The following is an 8,551-nucleotide window of genomic DNA, read 5'->3' as shown; positions in this document are numbered from 1 at the left end:
TCCTCTAGCCTTCTGCAGCCTGGAGATGTAGCTCTCGAAGACAGCTGTTGGAGTTTATGCACCACACACCCACGTGGGCCTGCCTCCCCACCCACCTCCAGCCACCTGCCGTCCCCATATTGCCGCTCAAGTCTAGACTGAGACTCTGTTCTTTTGGTGGTACCACCTCCCAGGTGGGCCCTGAACCGCGGACAGGGAAGGCACAGGTTCCCAGGGGAAGGGGGAAGCCAACCAAGGAGGTCTTGCCCTGCAGGTGAGAAGCTATGCATTCTGGCCTCTCCCAGAGCGTTCTGCACCGGGCACCTGACTTCAAAGGCTCCCCTGAGCACAGCCTGACCCTATTCCTTCAGATCTCTGAGCCTGCCATGGTGGTCACTCAAGGCAGGTGTCTCTGGGTCTGGGACGGGAGTTTGGGCAGAGCTATGCTGCAGCCTGTGTCCTCTGGGCAGGGAGTCCATACATGGAGTTCCACACTCCTGAGCCCTCTGCTGAGAATGTCTGCCTCCAGGCCTGTACGCATCACCCCTGGGGTGGCAGGTCACCTGAGCAGAACCAGCACACTGGGTGCCCGGGGATCCTGTGCACTCTGGTGACCCCATCCTCCATCTCTGTCACCTCGCCCACATTTCTGAGGGACAACTGGGTACAGATTCTGGAACACTCGGTGAAATCTAAACCCCTCTATCTAATGGGCCACAGGGGCACTTCTTTTTCTTTCTTTCTTTCTGGCTTTTGAGATTTTAGATGGAGTTTTGTCCTTGTTGCCTGGGCTGGAGTGCTCACTGAAACCTCCACCTTCTGGGTTCAAGCAATTCTTCTGCCTCAGCCTCCTGAGTAACTGGGATTACAGGCGCGTGCCACCATGCCTGGCTAATTTTGTATTTTTAGTAGAGATGGGGTTTCTCCATGTTGGTCAGGGTGGTCTCAAACTCCCAAACTCAGGTGATTCACCCGCCTCAGGAGCCTGAGGTGGGCAGATCACCTGAGGTTGGGAGTTCAAGACCAGCCTAACCAACATGGAGAAATGGCCGAGATTGCGCCATTACACTCCAGACTGGGCAACAAGAGCAAAATTCCGTCTCAAAAAAAAAAAAAATCCATTATGCAGGCCAACCAGCTGTGGTGGCTCTCACCTGGAATCCCAGCACTTTGGGAGCCTGAGGTGGGCAGATCTCTTGAGCCTAGAAGTTTGAGACCAGCCTGGGTATCATGACAAAACCCCATCTCTATAAAAATTAACTGGGCATGGTGGCACGTGCCTGTATCCTAGCTACTCAGGAGGCTGAGATGGCAGGATCACCTGAGCCCAGGAGGTCAAGACTGCAGTGAGCTGTGATTGCACCACTACATTCCAGCCTGGGTGACAGAGTGAGACTCTGTCTCAAAAAAAAAAAAATCCATCATGCTGTACACTTAAGACGTGTGCACTAGGCCGGGTGCGGTGGCTCACGCCTGTAATACTAGCACTTTGGGAGGCTGAGGTGGGCGGATCACCTGAGGTCGGGAGTTTGAGACCAGCCTGGCCAACATGGTGAAACCCCCAACTCTACTAAAAATAAAAAAAACAAAAAATAAAAAAAAAATTAGCTCGGTGTGGTGGTGCACACCTGTAATCCTAGCTACTCGAGAGGCTGAGGCAGGAGAATCACTTGAACCAGGGGGGCTGAAGCTGCAGTGAGCCAAGATCGAGCCACTGCACTCCAGCCTGGGCAACAGAGCTAGACTCTGTCTCAAAAAAAAAAAAAAAAAGAAAAAGAAAAAAAATAAAGTTAAGTAACCTCTTTGAACCTCAGTGTCCTCCTTTGTCAAATTCTCGTTCTCAGCAGACATCATGGCCAGGGGACAGCAATATCCACCTTAGGACTGCTGTGAGGATTACATTGTAAACTGTGGCCACCGCTTCACAGAGCATGGCTTCCCTCTGGTGCTGTGAGTAGTGACCATAATGCTGGTTTGCCCAGAATAGTCCCGTTGATGCCTACTGTCCTGGCATGTTAAATGCCCCTTTTCACTCTCAGAAGCGCCCAGTTTAGACAAGATACAGTCAGACTATCTGTGCTTCTTTCTGTTCCTAACTCAGGTCCAGCCCGCGTGCACAGCACCACCATTTCTACTCTCCCCTCTAAAGGTCATGTTTGGTTTGTGGTTACTGACACACCAGGTCCTGCTGTTGGTCACCCAGAAAGCCAATGACAGACACAGAGGATTGCCAAGGAAGAAGGCTTTAATCCAGAGATGGGAGCTCAGTCTCAACTTCTCCCTGGCTAAAATTAGGGGTTTGTAACAATGTAAGCGAAAACAGGAACTCTGGAGGGCTAAGGAGGCAATCATGATAAAGATGGGCCTGGGTCTCATTGTCTGGGTGGGATGATCTGTGAGTTTCAGTTATTCAATACTTTTTGAGAGACCTGGTATCTCTTTGTCTGAATCCTGTGAGTTTTAAGCTTTAAGACCAGATGTGTCCATTTCTGTTTATTGGGAAACACTGTGTATGAAATTCTTTGATACTTTTTGAGAGACCTGGTAGCTCACTGTCCTAACCTGGTGAGTTTCAGGCTTTCAGATGTGTCAATTTCTAGTCATCAGTGAAAAACTGTCTGTGGGATTCTTTGATACTTTTTGAGAGGACTGGTATTTCATTGTGTGAATCTGGTGATCTTCCTGCTTTAAGACCAGATGTGAACATTTCTATTTATCAGGAAAAACTGCCTGTGGAACTATTGGGTCAATTTCAGTTATATCCTTTGTGAGCCTCAGGTTCCTCTTATTATTATATTTTAAAGATAGGGTCTCCCTACGTTGCCCAGGCTGGAGTCAGTGGCTATTCACAGGCACAATCATAGCATACTATAGCCTCGAACTCCCGAGTTAAAGTGATCTTCCTGCCTCCACCTCTGAGTAGCTGGTGCTGCTGGTGCACCCCACCACACCCAGCACAGGTTCTTATTTCTTAAATGAGAATAACAATGCCCATCTTGAAGGATGTTTAGGAGGCTTAAATGTGCAAAGCACAGGGTTTGGCACAGCCCAGGAGCCAGATAAACCTGAGTTCACTTCCATGGCCTTCTCTCCCTTCCCTCCATCATGCCAATTTTCCCCGAGCACAGCACACCAGAGCTCAACTTCTCCTGTGCTAGGAGAGCAATTTTCAGAAGTTCCAGGTGCCATATCGGCTCCCATGCCAGGGCCAGGCCACAGTCTCTCCTGAGAGCAGGAAATCGTCAGGGCCAGATGCACGTGGCTTACAGCGTAATCCCAGCAATTTGAGAGGCTGAGGCAGGAAGATTGCTTGGGCATGATGGCTCTCACCTGTGGTCCCTGCTGCTGCTCTGGTGGCTGAGGTGGGAGGAACACCTGAGCCCAGGGAAGTTGAGGCTGCAGTGAGCCGTGATCATACCACTACACTCCAAGCTGCATGACCATGACAGAGTAAGACTGTCTCTTACTCCGCGCCCGGCCCCGACATAAAACTTTTTTCATTAAAAATTTTTTTTGGCCAGACACAGAGGCTCACCCCTGTAATCCCAGCACTTTGGGAGGCCGAGGCAGGTGGATCACGAGGTCAAGAGATCGAGACCATCCTGGTCAACATGGTGAAACCCCGTCTCTACTAAAACTACAAAAAATTAGCTGGGCGTGGTGGCGCGTGCCTGTAATCCCAGCTGCTCGGGAGGCTGAGGCAGGAGAATTGCCTGAACCCAGGAGGCGGAGGTTGCAGTGGGCCGAGATCGCGCCATTGCACTCCAGCTTGGGTAACAAGAGCGAAACTCCATCTCAAAAAAAAAAAAAAAAGAAAGAAAGAAAGAAAAAAGTTTTATGTCTAGTGAGAACCTAGTTAAAGTAAAAAAAAAATTGTAAGGAATTTTTTTTTAATTGTAAAGAGAGGGCCAGGTGTGCTGTCTCACTTCTGTAATCTCAGCACTTTGGGAGGCCAAGGCAGGTGGATCACCTGAGGTTGGGAGTTCGAGACCAGCCTGACCAACATTGCCTCATCTCTATTAAAAATCGAAATTAGCCGGGCATGGTGGCGCTTACCTGTAATCCCAGCTACTCGGAGGCTGAAGCAAGAGAATCACTGAACCCAGAGGTGGAGGTTGTGGTGAGCCGGGATCATGCCATTGCAGTCCAGCCTGGGCAACAAGAGCGAAACTCTGTCTCAAAAAAAAAAAAAAATTGTAAAGAGAGAAAGGATCTTCAGCATCCATGTGTTCATGTTTAGCCCATGTTGGCTGCTTCCAAGTCCACTCTGTGGCTGGTAACATTATTTTGCCCACACAGTTGGAAGGCACTTTTGAATTCACCTTTGAACTCTCCTTCCTCTTCCAGGAATCCAGAGGCCTGAAAGGGAGTCTTCTGGGCCTCCAGTCCCTAAGGATCTGCTCTCTGGTCTAGCAGGCAAAAGGTCACCATGTGTCTCAGCAGATAAAGCCACCATGAGACCAGCCCATTGCAGCAAGAGGATGACATGCTTCCAGCTCCCACCTGGATTAGGTGCATGTCCTCCACAAGCCTTGAAGCTCACATATCTGCCTCCTGCCCTCACACCCGCCCACTCCCCACATTCCTCTGCTATGAGACCACTGGTAGTTCTGACCTGATGATTCCCACTGCCTTGCCTCAGGGGGTTCCAAACCTGGATTAAATGCTGTAGAATATTTGGTTCCACCAGGAAGCTCTCAGTGTAAACAACCTGTCAGTTATTGGGTTGACTCTTTGCTCAGAGGCAGTTGCGTGACACACGGGATTTTCATGCTGCCCTGGAAACCACAATACATGTAGGAAGGAAGCCATGAGAAGGAAAAGGTAATTACGCCGGGTGTGGTGGCGTGTGCCTGTAGTCCCAGCTATTCGGGAGGCTGAGGTGGGAGGATCGCTTGAGCCCAGGAGTTCTGGGCTGTAGTGAGCTATGCCGGTCGGGTGTCTGCACTGAGTTCGGCATCAATACGGTGACCTCCCGGGAGCGGGGGACCACCAGGTTGCCTAAGGAGGGGTGAACCGGCCCAGGTCAGAAACGGAGCAGGTCAAAACTCCCGTGCTGATCAGTAGTGGGTTCGTGACTGTGAATAGCCACTGGACTCCAGCCTGGGCAACATAGTGAGACCCCTTCTCTGAAAAAGGAAGGAAGGAGGGAGAGAGGGAGGGAAGAAATGAAGCAGTGGTCTGGTTGGGACTGAAAAAGGAGGCATCTGGTGGTGTTGGTGCCTGGTGGAAGGGGTGGTTTCAACCGATCCCGAGGAGCTAAATGCAAATGAAGGTAGGACTCTCGTGCAGGAGCCTGTTAGGAGGCAGATGTAGGGCAGAAAGAGAAACCCCTAGCACGCTGTTCGGGATGTGTGGCCCTCAGTTTCATCTGTAAAACAGCTGCATATGCTAATTGACTCCACCACGAAGCTGTTATGTGAGGAGGGTGAAATGAGATCAAGGAAACCATTGGCAATATGGAGAACATGTAACATGTACCCGAAACCCAAATATCATCTAGGGCTCCACATAGTTCAGTCCTGCTCAGCTGCACTCAGAGAATCACACACGGCAGAGGGCTTCAAAAAGAACCTCTATCTTTATTTGGGTCTCTTGAAGAACATAAAGTGTGTTCAACTCACAATTCTCAGCAACATTCCTCAAAAATTCCCCACCCCATTTTCCTGTACCCCTTAGCTGCTCTCAGACCCTATTTAGCCAACTCCAAACCTGTACCCCATCTCCTTGCCAGCCTGCATGGCTCTGCTGCCTCCCCTTCGCCTCAGGTCCCCGTCAGCTCTTTCTTTTGTAGTTAACTGGGTCTCTTTGCCCCTGGTTTTCATTTCTCTCCTCCTTTATCCATTACCAGAATATACCCCAACAAAAGCAACTCTGGGGCCAACCCCAAAATTAAGACTCCTTCACTCCTCCTTTTCTTCCCATCTTTCCAGTTCTGTATCTCAATCTGTTTTTCTAATTCCACACCACAAAATGCCCAGGAACCACAAAGACAGATTGTTTTGTTTTGTTTTTTTGAGATGGAGTCTCGCTCTATCACCCAGGCTGGAATACAGTGGGGTGATCTCGGCTCACTACAATCTCCTCCTCCCAAATTCAAGCAATTTTCCTGCCTCAGCCTCCTGAGTGGCTGAGATTACAGGCATCCACCACCACACTCAGCTAATTTTGTATTTTTAGTAGAGACAGGGTTTCACCATGTTGGCCAGGCTGGTCTCAAACTCCTGACCTTAAGTGATCCGCCCACTTTGGCCTCCCAAAGAGCTAGGATTTCAGGCATGAGCCACTGCGCCCAGCCACAAGCACAGATTGAACAATACTGTGAGGTCAGGAGAGAGAAAAAAACTGTAATAAGCAAAGCAAAATTTCTTTTTCGTGGGTGGGTCTGAAGACTGCTATGAATCTTGCACCAACAAGCACACACAGTGTCAATTAGTCTCCCTCCCAACACTGGCCATAAGGACAGTGGGTTGTTTTGTTTGTTTTGTTTTTGTGTTTTGTTTTGTTTTTAGCACATACCACCTTTGGAAAAGACGGTGGTTTTTTGTTTGTTGCTTGTTTTTGAGATGGAGTCTAGCTCTGTTGCCCAGGCTGTAGTGCAGTGGCACAATCTCAGCTCACTACAACCTCCGCCTCCCAGGTTCAAGAGATTCTCCTGCCTCAGCCTCCCAAGTAGCTGGAATTATAGGTACCTGCCACCATGCCCAGATAATTTTTGTATTTTTTTGTAGAGACAGGGTTTTACCATGTTGGTCAGGTTGGTCTCGAACTCCTGACCTTGTGATCTGCCTGCCTCGCCTCCCAAAATGCTGGGATTACAGGCATGAGCCACTGCGCTCAGCCATAAGACAGTGGTTTTTACAGTTTTTAATGGAGTTGATTTTTCTTCACATTGTCACTCACTTTTGTCACCCCTTTTCCAGAATCAGGGATGTGGCCAAGGCCTTCAGCACATCATAGATTCCCCTTCACAGCATCCTGGCTTCCTCCTAGACTTCAGCTTCCCAATCCAGCCCCAATCTGTTCTGCACATAGTGCCCTGCTGATCTTGACGGCACTCCCCGCTCACCATGTGCCTCACCCAACCTCCCCAGCACGTGAAGCCCAAGTTCTTCCCTGGGTGTCCTACACCAAGCACATGGTGGCATGTCTTCACCCTTTGTATGCTTGGTCCTCCTGTAAGCCCCAGCCCAAGTTCTGTTCCCTCCAGGGGACCCACCCTGACCACTCAATTCTGAAGTACAGCACTGACAGTCCGTGCCACACAGTCTCACTTTTGTTGCTTGCTATTATTTGATCATGGTGAGTCCTTCTCCCATAAGAACATAAGCTCCTTGAGATCAAGGATCTCAAAGGCTTATTAAAAGCACACAAGGAGGCCAGGCGTGGTGGCTCACTCCTATAATCCCAGCACTTTGGGAGGTTGAGGAGGAAGATCACCTGAGGTCAGGAGTTCGAGACCAGCCTGGCCAACATGGCGAAACCCTGTCTCTACTAAAAATACAAAAGTTATCCTGGCGTGGTGGCATAAGCCTGTAGTCCCAGCTACTCGGGAGGCTGAGACAGGAGAATTGCTTGAACCCAGGAGGCAGAGGTTGCAGTGAGCTGAGATCACACCACTGCACTCCAACCTGGGCAACAGAGTGAGACTCCACTCCATCTCAAAAAAAAAAAAAAAAAAAAGCATACAAGGATACTCAAAATTCATCTTTATTAGCTAGTGACAAGAAAAGCAGACCCATTTCTACTCCAAAGGCCTTGATGAAAATCTTCAGGCCAGCCACAGTGGCTCATGCCTGTAATCCCAGCACTTTGGGAGGCCAAGGCAGGAGGATCACTTGAGTCCAGGAGTTCAAGACCAATCTGGGCAACATGGTAAAACCCCATTTCTGCAAAAAATAAAAAATTAGCCAGACATGGTAGCATGTGCCTGTAGTCTCAGCTACTGGGGAGGCTGAGGTGGGAGGATTGATTGAGCCCTGGAGTTCAAGGCTACGGTGAGCTGTGATTGTTCTGCTGCATTGCAGTCAGCCCGGGTGACAGAGTGAAACCCTGCCTCAAAAACAAAAAGAAAATCTCCAAATGCCACTGCCAAGTCTTTTAGTTTGTTTGTTTGCATTAATTCCCTGCCATCATTTTTAAAAACTTCTGGATAAAGAACAGAAAGCATCTGGGCTCACACCTGTAATCCCAGCACTTTGGGAGGCCAAGATAGATCACTTGAGGCCAGGAGTTCAAGACCAGTTTGGCCAACGTGGTGAAACCCCATTATCTAACAAAAATATAAAAATTAGCTGGGCTGTGGTGGCATGTACCTGTAGTCCTAGTCATTCAGGAGGCTAAGATGGGATGATCACTTGAGCCCAGAAAGTCAAGCCTGCAGTGAGCTGCGATTGTGCCACTGCACTCCAACCTGGATGACAAAGTAAGGCCCTGTCTTAAAAAACAAAGAGCGCCAGGCATGGTGGCTCACACCTGTAATCCCAGCACTTTGGGAGGCCAAGGCGGGTGGATCACGAGGTCAAGAGATCGAGACCATCCTGGTCAACATGGTGAAACCCCGTCTCTACTA

The sequence above is a fragment of the Cebus imitator genome, unplaced genomic scaffold (assembly GCF_001604975.1).
Source record: "Cebus imitator isolate Cc_AM_T3 unplaced genomic scaffold, Cebus_imitator-1.0 Scaffold757, whole genome shotgun sequence".
Taxonomy (NCBI): Eukaryota; Metazoa; Chordata; class Mammalia; order Primates; family Cebidae; genus Cebus; species Cebus imitator.
This window is presented reverse-complemented; position numbering follows the sequence as displayed.